Source organism: Triticum aestivum, chromosome 7A (assembly GCF_018294505.1).
Source record: "Triticum aestivum cultivar Chinese Spring chromosome 7A, IWGSC CS RefSeq v2.1, whole genome shotgun sequence".
Classification (NCBI taxonomy): Eukaryota; Viridiplantae; Streptophyta; class Magnoliopsida; order Poales; family Poaceae; genus Triticum; species Triticum aestivum.
In genome coordinates this window covers 680951562-680969228 of record NC_057812.1, presented here as the reverse complement: position 1 = coordinate 680969228, position 17667 = coordinate 680951562, and the positions used below count along the sequence as shown (strand labels likewise).

Sequence of the window (17667 nt, the reverse complement as noted above, 5' to 3'; positions counted from 1 at the left end):
CTGTCTGACAACATGATCGTCATCAAGAACCTCATGACTCGCAAGGCCGATCTCGAGGAGGAACTCCAAGACGCTCGCATCGAGCATGAGGGAGAGCTGGACGCACTACAAGAGAAGATCGACGATCTGAAGCTTGAGCTTGAGGAGGCCGAGGAGAAGCTGGATGAGGGAGAAAACATTCAGGAGGATCACTCGTATGGTGCCTATGTCAGCCAGGACAAGGACCAGGGTGATGAGCTTGGAGATGATGACACCGACAGTGATGCAAGGACACCTGATGTCAACATGGTTGACTGGTCTTCATCCGACGAGAGTTAGATTTTATACCACCATGAGAGTTAGAAATTTGATTTCGTTATCCGATTAGTTTTATTTCATTTGTCAGACCTTGTCAAATCTTGTGACATGGCTTACCTTAGGTTTGATTGTTCATGTGAACCCCTTTGAGTGAAATTGAATTGGAGTGATTTGAAATTTTATTGCTATCATGTGCATATGGGTAGTATGATTTTACTCCCTAGGCCTTATTCTCTTCTGACTTCTCATCCACTCTAAACCCATCAGATGCCTTCAAGACGTGACCCCGAACTCAACTTTCCGCCGGAACTCACGCAATTGATCCAGCAGCAGAATGCTCTTATGCAGATGCTCATTCAGAACCAGAACCAGAACAACAACAACCCATCGCCGCCACCCCCAGTTGATAGTCTTACCCGTTTTCTGAGGCTGAAACCACCCGTGTTCTCCAGCAGCACAGAGCCAATCGTCGCAGATGAGTGGCTCCGCAAGATAGGAAGGGAGCTAGCCACGGCAGGATGTAATGATGCTGAGAAGGTGAAGTTTGCCGCCCATCAGCTGGATGGCCCGGCCGCTGCTTGGTGGGAGAACTACACCACCACATACCCCTTGGAGAATGTGACTTGGACTCAGTTCCAGCAGGCATTCCGCACTGCTCATGTCTCAGCTGGAGCCATGAGTCTGAAGAAGAAGGAGTTCCGCAGTTTGCGCCAGGGAGGACGCACGGTATCCCAGTATGCTGAGGAGTTCAGTAAGTTGGCCCGTTATGCACCAGGGGACGTGGCCACTGACGCAGCCAAGCAGGAGAAGTTTCTGGAGGGACTAAACGATGAGTTGGGAGTTCAGTTGACTGTGGTGACCTTTGCGAACTATCAGGAGTTGGTTGATAAGGCTACCATTCTCGAGGGCAAGCACCAGCAGATGGAAAATCGTAAGAGAAAGTACGGTCATGGGAAGTATAACTCCGGAGTTCAACAAAAACCCCGCTATAGCCAGTACTCAGGAAGTTCTGGATCAGGAACTAGCAAGTTTGGAGGGAATCATCATAACCATGGAGGCCACATTCAGCATGGAGGAAATGGACACAACCACCATGGTCACAAGCATGGAAATGGCAATGGAGGGAATGGCAACCAGCAGCATTTCAACTCTTCTACACCAATGAAGAAAGATCTGAGTCACATCACTTGCTTCAAATGCAAGAAGACAGGGCACTACTCCAATGAGTGTCCTGAGGCGCAGAATGGAAATGGAAATGGCAATGGGAATTCTGGAGGCAAGAAGCCTAATCCTTTCACTAAGGGGCATGTGAATCATGTCAATGTGGAAGAGGTCCATGAACAGCCTGACGCAGTGATTGGTAAGTTCTTGGTTAATTTATTTCCAACACTCATTCTTTTTGACACTGGTGCATCGCATTCATTCATATCGAGGGGATTCGTGGATAGACATAAGTTGCCTACCGTAGCTCTTAAGGCACCCATTCTAGTGAGTTCCCCAGGAGCCGAGTCTATGGCTAGTCAGGGATGTTTCCAGTTGCCTTTGAACATAGGGGGACATGTTTTCCCTACGGATATGATCATACTAGAGTCACAAGGGTTGGATGTAATCCTAGGGATGGATTGGATGTCCAAGTATGAGGGGACCATCGATTGTGCTAGTAGATCGATTTTTCTCACCACCCCAGAGAAGAAGAGGATCAAGTATGTATCCAGGCTTAAGCCTAAGAGGACTCAGGTGAACTCTCTTACGGGAGTTGTCCAGGAAGAAGTACCAGTGGTGAAGGATTATCCCGATGTATTTCCGGAGGAGTTACCAGGTATGCCGCCAGATCGGGAGATTGAGTTTTTAATTGAGTTGCTGCCAGGTACAGGACCTATCTCCAAGAGGCCGTATCGGATGCCCGCTAATGATTTGGAGGAAGTCAAGAAACAGATTAAGGAGTTGCTAGAGAAAGGGTATATTCGCCCGAGTTCATCACCTTGGGGAGCCCCAGTACTCTTAGTAGAGAAGAAGGATGGAACCTTGAGGATGTGTGTGGATTACCGCTCTTTGAACGAGGTGACCATCAAGAACAAGTATCCCCTACCGATGATCAATGACTTGTTTGACCAGCTAGAAGGAGCTAGTGTTTTCTCCAAGATCGATCTTCGATCGGGTTATCACCAATTGAAGATCCGTGAGAAGGATATACCCAAGACAGCTTTTACTACAAGGTATGGGCTTTATGAGTATACAGTCATGTCCTTTGGTTTGACTAATGCCCCTGCCTATTTTATGAGCATGATGAACAAGGTGTTCATGGAGTTCTTGGATAAGTTCGTTGTGGTATTCATTGATGACATATTGGTTTTCTCCAAGAATGAGGAGGAACACGCGGAACATCTGCGCTTGGTTCTGGAGAAGCTCAGAGAACATCAACTTTATGCCAAGTTCAGCAAGTGTGAGTTTTGGCTCAAGGAAGTCGGATTCCTTGGACATGTTGTGTCAGGTGAAGGGATTGCAGTGGACCCTACCAAGGTAGAGTCAGTCACAGAATGGAATGCACCCACCACAGTTGGCGAGATTCGCAGTTTCCTTGGACTTGCAGGATATTACCGGAGATTTATTAAAAATTTCTCTAAGATTGCAAGGCCCATGACAACGTTGTTGAAGAAGGACACCAAGTTCGTTTGGACTGAAGAGTGTGAAGCCAGCTTTCAAGAGTTGAAGAAGCGTTTGGTTACAGCCCCAGTGCTAATCCTACCTGACGTACACAAGGACTTTCAGGTGTATTGTGATGCTTCACGTCAGGGACTTGGAGGTGTTCTTATGCAGGAGGGAAAAGTTGTAGCTTATGCTTCACGACAGCTTCGACCTCATGAGTTGAACTATGCCACGCATGACTTGGAGTTAGCAGCCGTTGTGCATGCACTCAAGACATGGAGACACTATCTTATTGGGAATCGTTGTGATGTTTACACGGATCACAAGAGTTTGAAGTACATTTTCACGCAGAAGGAGTTGAATCTCAGGCAAAGGAGATGGTTGGAACTTATAAAGGATTATGACATGAGTCTGCATTATCATCCAGGAAAAGCCAATGTTGTGGCGGATGCTTTGAGCCGTAAGAGTTACGTTAACACCCTTACAGCAGGAGATTTACCTCAGGAGTTATGTGATGAGCTTAGAGACATTCAGTTAGAAATAGTTCCAAGAGGTTATGTTGCCGCACTCGAGGTACAGTCCACCTTGTTGGGAAGAATCAGACAAGCCCAGAAGTTGGACCAAGGTATTGCTGAGATAAAGGAAATGATGAGAAAAGGGAAAGCAAAAGGATTTCGTGAGGATGAAAATGGAACCATATGGTTTGAGCAACGGATTTGTGTACCCAATGATCCAGAGATCAGGAAGTTGATTCTTCAGGAGGCTCATGACTCACCATATTCGATACACCCAGGCAACACCAAGATGTATTTGGACTTGAAGGAAAGTTTTTGGTGGGCCGGTATGAAGAGAGAGATTGCCGAGTATGTGGCAATATGTGATGTATGTCAGAGAGTAAAGGCAGAGCATCAGAAACCAGCAGGTTTACTTCAGCCGTTGCCAATACCTGATTGGAAATGGGATAAACTTGGTATGGACTTTATCACGGGGTTACCCAGGACCCGTTCAGGTTATGATTCCATTTGGGTGATAGTGGATCGTTTGACCAAGGTTGCCCACTTCATTCCAGTGAAGACCACCTATACAAGTGCTAAGCTGGCAAAGATATATATGACCAGGATTGTATGTCTGCATGGAGTTCCGAGGAGCATCGTATCAGATAGAGGAACACAGTTTACCTCAAGGTTTTGGAATCAGTTGCATGAAACTTTGGGTACCAGGCTAGAGTTTAGTACAGCCTTCCATCCACAGACTGATGGGCAGACAGAGAGAGTCAATCAGATTCTGGAGGACATGCTGAGAGCGTGTGCGCTAGACTATGGGTCTAGTTGGGATGATAACTTACCCTACGCAGAGTTCTCGTACAACAACAGCTACCAAGCCAGTTTGCAGATGGCCCCTTTCGAGGCATTGTATGGCAGGAAATGCAGGACACCTTTGATGTGGAATGGAGTTGGAGATCGCAAATTATTTGGACCTGATTTGATCAGGGATTCAGAGGAGAAGGTCAAGTTGATTCGTGACAGACTTAAGATAGCCCAGTCAAGGCAGAAAAGTTATGCTGATGCTAAACGCAAGGAAGTGATCTATGAAGTGGGAGATAGAGCATATCTTCGAGTGTCTCCACTTCGAGGTATTAAGAGATTTGGAGTCAAAGGAAAGTTAGCACCACGATTTGTGGGACCATACAGGATTCTGGAACGCAGAGGAGAGGTTGCATACCAGTTGGAACTACCAGAGGCTTTGACAGGAGTCCATGATGTGTTCCATGTTTCCCAGCTGAAGAAGTGTCATGCAGAGATGGCGGATATTCCTTTGAGGGATACAGTGCCACTCGAGGCAATTCAGTTAGAGAGCGATCTGACTTATGAGGAGAAGCCTATTAAGATTCTTGAGACTGCAGAGAGGATCACTCGAACCAAGATCATCAGGTTCTGCAAAGTTCAGTGGAGTCACCACACCGAGGAGGAAGCTACCTGGGAAAGAGAAGAAGATCTCAGGCAGGACCATCCACACCTTTTTGCTGGCCAACCCGAATCTCGAGGACGAGATTCATCTTAAGGGGGGTAGGTTTGTAACATCCCAATTTTTATTAAATTCGGATGTTAATAGAATCATTCAATGCATATCATATTTCTTGGCATTTTTGGAGTTTAAAAAAAAATATTCAAATAATATTTTCCACTCAAGAAAAACAAATGAGAGGGGATAAGATGACTTCCTCAAAATATAAAAGGGTGGGAAAATGGTATTTGAATATTATTTGAAGTTTTGGAGTTTATTTGGTATTTATTTTATCTGCAAAAAAGTGCATTAATTGCATTAGGAAATATTTTCAAAATGTTCTGTGCTTAAGTTAATGTTCATTAGGCTTTAAATATTGCATAGTTATTTTATAAATTATTGTGGTGTTTTTATTAATTCTTTTGAATTAATTATGACCACTTTAGTGTTCTGTTAAAAAAAAACACACTCACCCGCCTGGACCGAAACCAGTTCGGCCCAGGGACGCGCGCGCCTAGCCAGGCCAGGCCAGCCAGCCCACTGGCCATTCGGCCCAAGGCCAGCCCCAGCGCCACCGACGCGGATAACGCCTATCCGTCGACCCCGAGCCCTCTGCCCTCGCCTATATAAAGGCCAAGACCCCCTCTTCCATCCTCGCCGACCCGCACCTTCCCACGCCGCCCCTACCGCTCGTCGTCGCCGTTCGCATCTCGCCGGAGCTCCGAGCCCCGCCGTCCTCGCCCCGCCCCGTCCGGACGTCGCCGACGCACGCCGCCACCACCTTCGCGACGCCCTCGACGCGCCGCACCTCCCCGTCTTCTTCCCCGACGCCGAGGACCGCCGTAGCCGCCGTCCCCTCCGCCACCGACGCCGCGCCGCCGTCTTCGTCGTCGCCGGCCACCACCACCACCCACTGTGAGCCACCACCCCACCCTCGCCCGTTCGATCTAGCATGCACGGCCCAGATTATATTAGGTTCGTTTTTTTTTATTTTGCGAAGAGGTACGCGGTTAACCGCGGTTCCCTTAGACCGGCCGGTTTTATTTAAACCGAGCGTCGGTTTTTCTTTAGTTAGCCGCCGCCACTGGTTTTCTTAGTTAGCGGCCGTTCGCCGTATAGCCTCCGCAGCGGACGCTGCTCGGCCAGCCACGAGCCACCACGTGGCCAGGGACTTGTTTGCGATAGTTTTCTTCTCTGTTTAGTCCCTGTAATTAGCAGATTAGTCCCTAAATTTCGCGTAGCCACAACTTTTTAACCGTAGATCCAAACTCGATGAAACCAGCGGCAAATTCTTCGTATTGTTTAGATCTATCCAGTGGTATCCTTTTTGCAAACTTTTGACAGATTCAAATTTGAATTTATTCAGATTTGAATTCGAACTTCAAATGGCCATATCTCCCAAACCGTAACTCCGATTAAGTTGATTCTTTTTGCACTTTGTCACCGTAGCCAAACCCTATCACCTAGACCTTTATCACAATAATTTTCACACACTAGAATCTGCCCATTAATATTTTACTAGTATGCATAGTACGCACTATAGTTCACATCACTCTTTGAACCATAGGCCTATGTTGTTTTGCATCTAGAATATTTTTCATGCTAGTTAAGTGTGATGTTTGTTCATTTGGTTTTTCCGAGACTTTTGCTTTGCATGTTCTTCTTGGTTCTCTTGAATGTTTGTTTATGTTTGTTTATCTCCTTTGCGATAGATTGCCCGGAGTGCGAAGCAGAATATTTTCAGTCTTTAGAGTTCAACCAGCAGTACCAAGGCAAGTTGCATCTTGATCATGTTTCCTTACCTATGTTTTTTTTATGCACTTAGTTCTTTGCGGTAGGACTGCATGGTAGGAATTGATGCCGCATGACTGTGCTTTTCACCCAGTAGTTCATTGAGGTAGGTCTGAACCATATGACATTGTCGCCATCGTTTTACATTATGTTGCTTCGCTAAGTAGACGTGGATTGGGGAGTGAACATTGTAAAGTATGAGTAACAATGTAGTAAGTAGGACCTAAGATAATTAATGAACTACCTGGGCGGAAACTTGATGGAATGGTGGCGAAGTACAGTGGGGCACGCATGGGAAATCCATGGTGGTGCACCACTAGTGGACCGTCCGCTCAGGCTCAAAGAGATCAATCGTATTCTCATGTCTAGAAGCTTACGTGTGCAGCCACAAGCCAATATGGGCTCTGGCTTAGTTGAGTAGTTAGTGTGACCCCTTCCGGGATGGGCTAGCAGATGTAGAAGGATGTAGGTGTACCGGCCTATCCGTGGGTTAAGGGGGAACATTTTCGAAAGACTATGTCTCGATCTTCCGATCATGGAGGTGGTCGAGTCTTGTGGGGAAAAGTGCGCAACCTCTGCAGAGTGTCAACCTAATCGATTAGCCATGTCCCCGGTTACGGACATCTTGAGCTTCTAGTAGTGAAAATGCTGGGAGATCTCCTCACCTTTAATTAAACAGTTGGGATTTAAAATGAAACTTGGGAACGGATGGAGTTGGGTTTGCCAACTCATCCTATGCAAATGTGTAGTAGTAGAATAACATCTTTTCTAATAGGGAAAAACTAGCTTTATGCAAAAAATTAAACTTAGAGCTTTCCACCAGCCAAATTGCATGTACAAGTAGGTTCATTACACTTATGATGTGACTTGCCAGTACATTCAATGTACTGACCTATATGGCTGCAACTTATCACGTTGCAGATATATCCGACGAGGATTAAGGTGCGATAGGTCGATGTTCTACACTCAACCTTGCTCGTGGAGTTGGACTCATTTACTACTTTGCTTCCGCAGTATTTGTTATTGGCTCTATGCCCTATTTGGTAATAAATGTATTGCTCCTGGACTATCGATGTAATAAAGAGATGCGTGTTATTTCTGTTATTTCATCGAGTACTGTGTGTGCTAGCAAGTCGATCCAGGGACTAGCACGGTAAGCACAGAGACTTCGACTCTTACCGAGTCGGGTCGCTACACACCCATTGTCTAAATACATATTTTAAAAAGTTTAAAAAAATCAAGAAATAACCCCGCGTGTAAATCCGGACACTATATGTGTGTGCACCAAGTTTCGATGAAAAATGACATTTTTTGTGGCTTGTGTGTAAAAGACAATTTTCGATGCTTGGTTACAGCTATTCACAAGCCATTTTTAATCTTTTTTACACATGCAACAAAAATGTCCTTGTTCACCGAAATTTGTGTGCGAACATAGGATGTCCAGATGTATACACGAGATTTTTTCTATACATATTTTATAATAGGTGTATCTACATCTAAGATTCAAACTGCCACTCTCAAAGAAAAAAAGGACCCGTCCCACAAAGGTGAATATAGCAAAAAAGAAACCACACCATGTGATTCGAACTAGCTACCAGTCGAGTTCCCCTAAGGAGACAAACCACCACACCGCAACAAAGACACTGGTACATTCTTACCCTTAACCTATTTAGGCCCTGTCGGATACTATCCGCTCTGCCCCAGTAGCTCCCGGAGCGGACGGAGCGCCAACAATATTGCTGGGAGCGGCTCAGACCGCGCTCCTCGCGCGGAGCGGAGTTAGCAGACGGGAGAGATTCCGAACACGCCTTTAATGGGTAGTGTCGAGTCGGCTTCGGCCTTGGTGGGACAAGGGCACCTTTTTTCTTTTATATTTTTCGTTCGCCGAGTGGGCCAACTACTGGACCGCGGCTCGTTTTTTGGTCTGTTTTTTGTTCGTTCATTCTTTTTTTACTTTTGTTTATTATTTATACTTCCAATTATTCTATATATATATATATATATATATATATATATATATATATATATTGAAAAACAAACTTCACATAAAATGTTTGAAAAAATGTTAACCAAGCATTTAAAAATCTTACATGTGTATAAAGAAAATGATTACCATATGTACAAAAAATATACAATGTGTGTGTAAAAAGTTGTTCATGTATTTAAAAATGTTAATCGAGCATTTAAAAAATGTTAAACAATTATATAAAAATGTAAATCAAGCATTTAAAAATGTTAAAATGTGTAAATAAAAAAATATTAACAATGTATTAAAAATATTAATCTTGTATTTTAAAAAATATTTAAATGTTGTATATAAAAATGTTGACTATGTATTTAAAAAGTTCTAACCAAGCATTTGAAATTGTTAATTGTGTATAAAAAATTTGTGTCTCATGTATAAGAAAAATGTATACAGAAGTATACAATGTGTGTGAACAAAGTCAATCTTGTATTTAGAAAATGTTAAAGCAAGCATTTGAAAAAAATGTTAAACAAGTATTTAAAAGATATTAAACATGCATTAAAAATGTTCTTGACGTATATGAAAAATGTAGAATGAAAACCAACAGAAAGAAAGAAAAATGTTCTCGATGTATACGGAAAATATAGGATGAAAACTAGGTCACATATAATGACACAATGCAAATATTTTACATATTTCCTGTTTTTTATTTTCTTATGCCAATTTCAAAATGCGTTCAAATGATGAGTATGGCCGTTCATAGCTAGAGATGGAATCTTGCAATACTCTTGGTGGATCTATGATGAAATAGCTACTTGTGTACCAATAAATGAATTTTAGAAAAAAAGACCAAACTGTGAGGCAGTTGTAGTTAAAAATAGATCCAGTTACTGCTGAATCGGCAGAAATTTGTCAATTTGACGAGATGTGGACGGAAAACTATTAAGGTGCGACCATTTGGTTACTTTGACATAAAATACGGTCTAATATTTTTGAAAAATCGAATGGTGCCATTTTGCAACAAATATTTGGTAGTTTCTTAAAAAACAGTTTTTCGCACTTGGGAAATGAAAAATGAACTTTATGTGCATAAACTTTCTATCGACTTACACTTTCCATATTCAAATGTTGTTACTTGTTTGTACTTTCCAAGGAGTACCAGGAAACAAGTTGCAACCGAGCCCCTCCAATATGGATTCATCTAGGACATCTCGCCACAATATGCACGTCTTATGGTTGTTGCCAAAACTCCGAGTGAATTTGAAATAGGCCATGGACATGGATCACCAAAGTGAAAAGAATGCCTCTGAAATTCAATCATAACCCGCGACGTTGCTTGAGTTTTTGGTATAATGCCAATTCTTTGTCCTCTATATAGCTATTCTTGCATTGATGCATTCATGAAAAAATATTTTAGTATTTCCAATGATTTGGTATGTAAATTAAATTGCTAGCCCGTGCAGAAGTGATGACTACTAGCTTAATTTTCATTGGTTACTCATTTGTGACGCGGATTGATGACGTGGCGAACATCCGACCATCCATGCCCAGGAAACCCACATCCGTCCATCGTCCATCCATCTATATTCGGATAAACAAACCTATCCATCCATCCACTGCACCCAAGTCCCTCGTCACCTCCTCCGTCCCTCTCCCGCGAGACTCTCCTCACCGCCGCCACCTACGGTGGTCGATCCCGGCCGAATTCGGCGGCCGCCGGCAGCGCCCAGCACACCCACGTGATCCCCTGGCCCGCTCCTCCATCTCCTCTGGCCAGATTCGATGGGCGCGTCCTCCTGCGACCATGCGCAAAACTCTCCATCCACTAGGGTTTGGGCCACCGTGTCGCAGGTGTGGCTCCGGCGTTGCTCCGGTGATTCAGATCCACTCTCTTCCCTCGTCACACCCCTCCTTCATTCTCCTCCTCACCACGTACCCTCTAACTCTCAGATCCGTCGTCGCTCGAGCACCGGACGCCATGTACGGGATGGCTGCTTCCTCCCCTACCCAGACGATGGAGCGACTAGATCTAGGCGTGTACGACGACGCCCAGTGATAAGGGACGGCCTGGCCTACCACCCTGAAGCCATAGCAAGGCGGGTGAGGGAGGAGTAGACCACATTCGGATGGAGCCAAGAGGGGTCTGAAGCGGTCGTCTCCTTCGAGCACCAAGACGGGTCTGCAGTGGATGCTGGGTTGGAGCTCGGGTCGATGGCGTGGCCATGGACACGACCTCCTCGACCTCGACAGCCAAAGGGTCGGCAGTGGAACATCTGATTCCCGAACCTTTTCTTCTCCTCTTTTAATTTAAAGTTCTTATTAGCTTAGTTGTAGATTTCTAAGCATGCCATCTTGTTGTGATTGATTATGTTAGTTTAGTTTCAGATTTCGTTTGCTACTACTGTTGCATAATTGACCCTGAATATTCTGTCATCTCATATGCTTCCATGGCGTGCCTACCCAACCTGCTCGAGCAGTAACATAAACCGAGTTATTTGAGCAACCAGCCAACAACACCAATAGTAGCACCAACTGTGTTCCTATTCTACTCCCCGTTGGAGACTGATGAATGTGTAGCACTTTATGGCAGCCCCATATGCAACGGGAGGCCAGCAAAAGCAGCGAGTGAGAGCGGCTATGAATGCATAGTTGGCTTCGATAGATTTTTGATGTTCATCGATCGTCCAGATTTACTAGCACACCAGATATAAACCTAGACCGATGCCATTCAATAGATTTTTCTAGACATTTTATTGGATCATCAAATGATTGGCGTGGCAGGGTGTGTTTGGCTAACATATTGCATTGGAAATATATTGTTCTTCATCGCGTAATGTCATTGTTGCAGATAATAGGGCATGTAGATAGCAAGTTATTTTGCTAGTGGCGACTTATGCTTATTGTGTCTCACACTGAAAAATAAAATGCACAATGAGCTTGTTTGACTTTTTTTATGTTATAGTATACTTGATCAGGGTAGTCTATTTCCTGTGATCTTTCCTATCACGTGCACATATTAATTTTTGTTGACTTGAATCTGTTATGCCCTTGATATGCCCTTGATTTTTACTGACCCCACCTCGCTCTAGCTCTCGTAGACCCAAAGGAGCTTGTATGCAATGCACCTCCTCTCCGGTGGTGAGAGCGTACACGGGTCGTGGGTCCGACTAATTTCCATGTTTGTGGCCGCTCCTGCCACCGCACTCTCTTTAAGGACACAGCCAGAAAGACACTCAATAAACAGATCGTCGTCCTCTCCAACTGGAGGGGTCAGCTCAAGCGATAGTAAGTTTCTAGTATTCTCTACCGTGTTGATGTGGCTTGTTTACCTCGTCCTTGCTACACTTGATCGCATAATATGATTTCTGCTCGAGGATCTGATAGAGATGGTTCGTTCAAAATAGTAGAGTATATGATTCATGTTTTGTTATAGTTTGTTTGTTTGTCACAGTCCTCTGTTTCATGGCTGCTATGTTTCCTTTCCTAATCGCATTGCACATATTTTTGGTACTCAAAATGTGACATTATTCAGTCAATTTCAGTCCTTGTCGCAGTCCAACAGGCATTGCTTTGTCGTTGGACACTGGTAATTAAGAGAGAGCGTTGTATACTCTCTGATTATTTGTCTAGTGATTGCTTGAAGCATCTATCTTACTAGCTTTTAGAATGGAGAAACTCGTGTCATTTCATATATGATCTGAATGAAATGATTAGGACTTGTTGCAGTGAATTTATTTGATATTGTATATTGTACTAAAGAAACAACATATGTGCTCCTGAAACGTACTACGTTCTTGTCTGCTACATGTTCCCATTTAAGCTACGTGCCCGATTTATATTTCGACAATGGTTTGGTTTGCATGCTGACGTGTTTAGTAAACTTGGTGCCATGCTTATTTCATGTAGCTAATAGTAACCTGCAAAAAAAATGTAATTGCCAAGATTGATTTGTTCTGCTTGCCTGCTACAAACTTTTCAAATAACTACTACTTAATTAGTAGCATGTAGACTGGATTATTATTTTGTGAACATTCTATTCCAGAGATATATACAAAATCATGTGCTGGCCATCCCATGTAGCAATCACTGCTAGTCTTATTGAGCAAACAGTGCACCGCACTGTAGCTATCATCGTGCAGCAGTTGCCTCCCAGGACGCGGGTGTGCGTCGTGTGCAGTTTTGATTTTCCAGCCTTTCTTTCAAAATGTCAGGTGTTGTATTAATATCATGATGTTAGCTTCTTAAATTCTACTACTAGGACATCTATTCTTGAATAGTTTGCTTATAAAGTTTCTTAGTCATTCATAACCAACTACAATATATTGATGGACATAGTACTCTGCTCATGTGTACATCTTTCTTTAAATGTCAGGCTAACATGGAAAGTGCTATGGAATAAGAGGTACCAGAAGGTGAAGAACCAAAGAGTGATGTTGCTGTTGTTGCTGACTTTTTCTCACTAAAGAATGACCCTCCAGCAGATTCCCTCACTGACTGTGTTGTTTTGGTTGGTGCCATCTTATGTTACTGGTTACTAGTGCACAATATGGACATGTGCCATCTTATGAACATGGGGTAATAATACTAAGCTACTGGTTGTGTTATATTGGTTGGTGCATCTTATGAACCTATGATGTAATGATACTGCTGGGCCTAACTTATTGAAATCCTGAAGAATTATATTATTATTGTCATCATTATATTCTCATGTGTTGGCTGACTGCCAAATTGCCAATGTATTTTTGTTTTTGAGATACTGTTGGTTGTTGTTGGTCGCCCTTCAATATGGGCTGGATTGAAAAAACTAAATTGTGTGAGTGGGCTGGACTGTTTGAAGGCCAAATATAGTTTTTTTTATGGAAAAAAATCAAAATGTTTTTGTTCGGTAGATAAAAGGCCGGCCCAGTTAATGATGGATTAAATAAATGGGTTGCACACCATAACCCAAGAACTGAGCTGTTGGGCTCGGCCCATGCTTGTGGCCCAAAAGTAAATTTAAAAGTGGGCTGAATTATTGGGCTCAGCCCATTAAAACAACTGATTTTGACCGATCCTACATGGCATCCATGTCATCGCATGTGCCACGTTGCCGCGGCCACATCAGATCCTACGTGGTCTAGGCTCATTAGTAGTGACCATAATTTTCGTCAAAGATTTAATGACCAAAATTTTGGTCAAGGGCGGCCATGACCAAAATTCCAGAGAAGGTCACGTTTGTTCGTTCTTGACGGCCAACTGTTGACCTTCCAAATTTGGTCAAAAAAAGGTCAATAAACAAAAACAATGACAAATTAACGACCAAAATAGGGAGTCATAATTGGCCGTATTTCTTGTAGTGAACGCGGCCGTTGATGAATTTCTGGCAAAACAGATGCGTAACATGTTTGATGGTGGTGATGGCGAGTTGGAAGAAAATGAGTCCAACGCTACTGCTGCCACAAGTCTGAATGCAAGCAAGGGCGGCCAGGATGTGACGCCTCCCAAACCCAGAAGCTCGGACATCATTCCACCGCTACATGATCTATCATACGAAGCTAAGATGGCCAATGCAGAGCTATCTGATGACTTGTCCACTATGGGAAAACACAATGCAGGAGATGACCATGTGATATATACGTCCAGGGGAAGTGGATGGCAGCCAGGCCATGGTGGTGTAAGCTAACACAACCACCTTGGCTGACCCTTTGCTTTCCTGTACACTAAAAAAACGCAAAACCGAAGGGATACCAAAAGGGCAGCAGGCCAAGGATGGAGAGGAGCTTCATGACCAGGATATGAAGGAGGAGACCAACACTGTGGAGGCAGCCGGCCTTGGGGCCGCCGGCAACCTGACGGGGCCGACGGAGCCCCGTCAGGAGCGATGAATATCTTGAGCTGGAACTGCCGGGGGGAGGGAACCCTCGAACAGTTCGTCACCTTGTGAGTCTAGTGTAGGCTCATTCCCCTAGTATCGTCTTTCTTTGTGAAACTAGGCAGTCTAAAAATAAAATGAAGAGGTATCGTGCTCGATTAGGTTTAAGTGGGTGTGAAGCTGTTGATAGTGTTGCTCTTAGTGGTGGTCTCTCTTTGTACTGGCATAAGTCGTTGAGCCTTGATGTAAAAGATATAAATGAAAGATATATTGATGCGTACGTGACTACTGCGGTGGGTGAGCCACCTTGGATGCTTACCTGCATCTACGGTGAGCCTCGGACGGAGGACCGTCATCACACGTGGTCGCTTCTCCGGGATCTTCACCTTCAGGCCGACATGCCATGGGTGGTGGTCGGTGATTTCAACAAAGCCATGTGGAGCTTTGAACATTTCTCCAAATCGCCACCGTTGGCAGGTCAGATGATAGACTTTCGTGATGTTCTAGAAGTTTGTGGTTTGGGTGATTTTGGTTTTGCAGGCTTGCCATATACATTCGACAACCGTCGAGGTGGACGGGCAAATGTTAAAGTCCGACTCGACCGGGCTGTCGCCAACAACTCATGGTGTGACATCTTTGAGAGTGCCAAGGTGGAGCACATTGTTATGCCTAGTTCGGACCACCTAGCTATCTTGCTACGGTGTGTGCTGGAGGAGCCACCACCAGTGTCAGGCAAGAGGTGTCGTCAGTATGAGGTGATGTGGGAGAGAGATCCAACTCTCCCAGAGGTAATTATGAATACTTGGGTTGTCATATGGGTACCATGCTAAATCTGGGCGATATTGCTTCTAGTTTGGGAAATATGATGAAAAAACTGTAAAATTGGAGTCACAAAAAGTTTGGTAATATTATTAAGGAAATTAACAAGTCTCGGTCTCGTTTGAAAGAGCTCACGTCTATGAATGCAGATAGAAAGGAGATTACGGAGGCCATGGATAGGATGAATGAAGAGATGCTCTGGATGCAACGATCCCGAGTTGATTGGCTACGGGAAGGCGATTGTAACATGAAATTCTTTCACCGGAAAGCGGTATGGCGCGCCCGAAAAAATCGCATAAAATCACTTGTTGATGATACAGGGGTCATGAGGCTATGGCTACTTCATATTTCTCAAATTTGTTTGCTGCTGATTCTACCCTGTGTGCGGATCAAGTGATTAACTTAATTAATACACGTCTTACTGACCAAATGAATGATGGCATGTGTGCAGAGTTTACGGATAAGGAGATTGCGGATGCACTTTTTCAGATTGTACCGCACAAGGCTCCGAGGCCTTATGGCTTTCCTGCCCGTTTCTTCCAAAGGAACTGGTCTGTCATGCGATAGCAAGTGACTGCCGGGGTTAAGGATTTTTTTTGACAGGAGTCATGCCTGAGGGGGTGAACAACACATCCATAGTTCTCATTCCCAAGGTTGAAAACCCCGAGCGGCTCATGAAGTTCGGGCCAATCAGTTTGTGTAACGTCATCTACAAGGTAGTAGCTAAATGTTTGGTTAACTGATTGAGGCCTATTTTGGATGAGATTATATCGCCTGAGCAGAGTGCCTTCGTCCCTGGATGGATGATCATTGATAATGCATTGATAGCATTTGAGTGCATTCACTATATTCAGAAGGAAAAGGACCCGAATAAAAGTTTTTGTGCTTACAAATTGGATTTGTCTAAAGCATATGACAAGGTAGACTGGATCTTTTTGGAGCGAATGATGCAAAAGATGGGATTCGCTCGCTGTTGGATGAATTGGATTATGACATGCGTCACCTTGATGAGATACACTGTTAAATTTAATGGAACCCTCTTAAATTCATTTGCATCATCGTGTGGGCTTCGACAAGGTGATCCTTCTCTCCATTTTTTTGGTCTTTCTCCATTGTTGAAAGATGGGGAGGAAAAAGGACATTTCACACCTCTGCAAGTATGTCGTCGAGCCCCCGGTGTGTATCATCTGCTTTTTGCAGATGATACCTTACTCTTCTTTAAAGGGGAAGAGCAGCAAGCAAAAAATGTACATGACGAACTTAATGTGTACGAGCGGGCCACAGGACAGTGTATAAACCCGGCAAAATGTAGTGCACTATTTGGTGAGTCATGTTCGATGGACAACCAGGAGAGTGTCCGGACTGCATACAAGTAAATACGGTGACTTTTGACAAAAAGTACTTGGGGTTGCCTACGCCTGATGGCCGTATGTCGTGAGGTAAATTTCAGAACTTATAGTCTAGGCTTCTAAAACGTATTATTGCTTGGGTGATACCCTCTCTCTGGCTGGCAAGGAGACGATGATTAAAGCTGTCATACAGGCTATTCCAACTTATATAATGGGTGTCTTTAAACTTCCAATGTCAGTATGTGATGATTTGAATAGGATGATACAAAATTTTTGGTGGGAATCCTCAAAAGGCAAGAGGAAGACGCAATGGATGGCTTGGCCGAAAATTTTGGCACATAAAATGAAGGACGGTCTGGGATTTAGAGATTTTCGCCTCTTCAACCAAGCCTTGCTAGCGAGACAGGCATATCGTTTGCTCACTAATCTTAATAGTTTGTGTGTGCAGGTGTTAAAAGCTCGTTACTACCCGGAAGGTCGACTCGAGGACACTGTATTCTCAGGGAATGCGTATCCTACTTGGCATTGGCAGGCCATCCAATATGACCTCGAACTCTTGAAAAAGGGCATCATGTGGTGCGTCGGTGATAGAAAAAACATCCGTATATGGCGGGATCATTGGCTGCCTAGGGAGCCTTTGCGTCAACCCATCACGCCGCAAGGAAACTGCCATCTTAGGAGAGTGGCTGAGCTCTTGGACGAGTCTTGCGCTTGGCGCTTGAACGTTATTCGACGCCACTTCCAACTATCGGACATGGACACGATCACCAGTATCCGCACATCGTCTCGCATCACCGACGACATCATCGCTTGGGCGCCAAAGAAGAACGGTATTTTCACCGTTCGTTCCGCCTACCGCTTAGCCATGGACAAGCGCGAGCGTCCATCGACAACCGCCAGGAGCAGGGCACCAAATAATCATCGCACCATCTGAAAGATCATAT

General features: G+C 44.2%; 1 long non-coding RNA gene across 1 annotated transcript; it reads left to right on the top strand.

Moving 5' to 3' along the window:
• The first annotated feature begins 10328 nt into the window (after positions 1-10328).
• On the top strand, positions 10329-13308 carry LOC123154711 (uncharacterized). The gene is made up of 3 exons (XR_006477001.1): positions 10329-10961; positions 11794-11989; positions 13077-13308. It is a non-coding gene; the product is annotated as an uncharacterized lncRNA (long non-coding RNA).
• The last annotated feature ends 4359 nt before the right edge of the window (positions 13309-17667 follow it).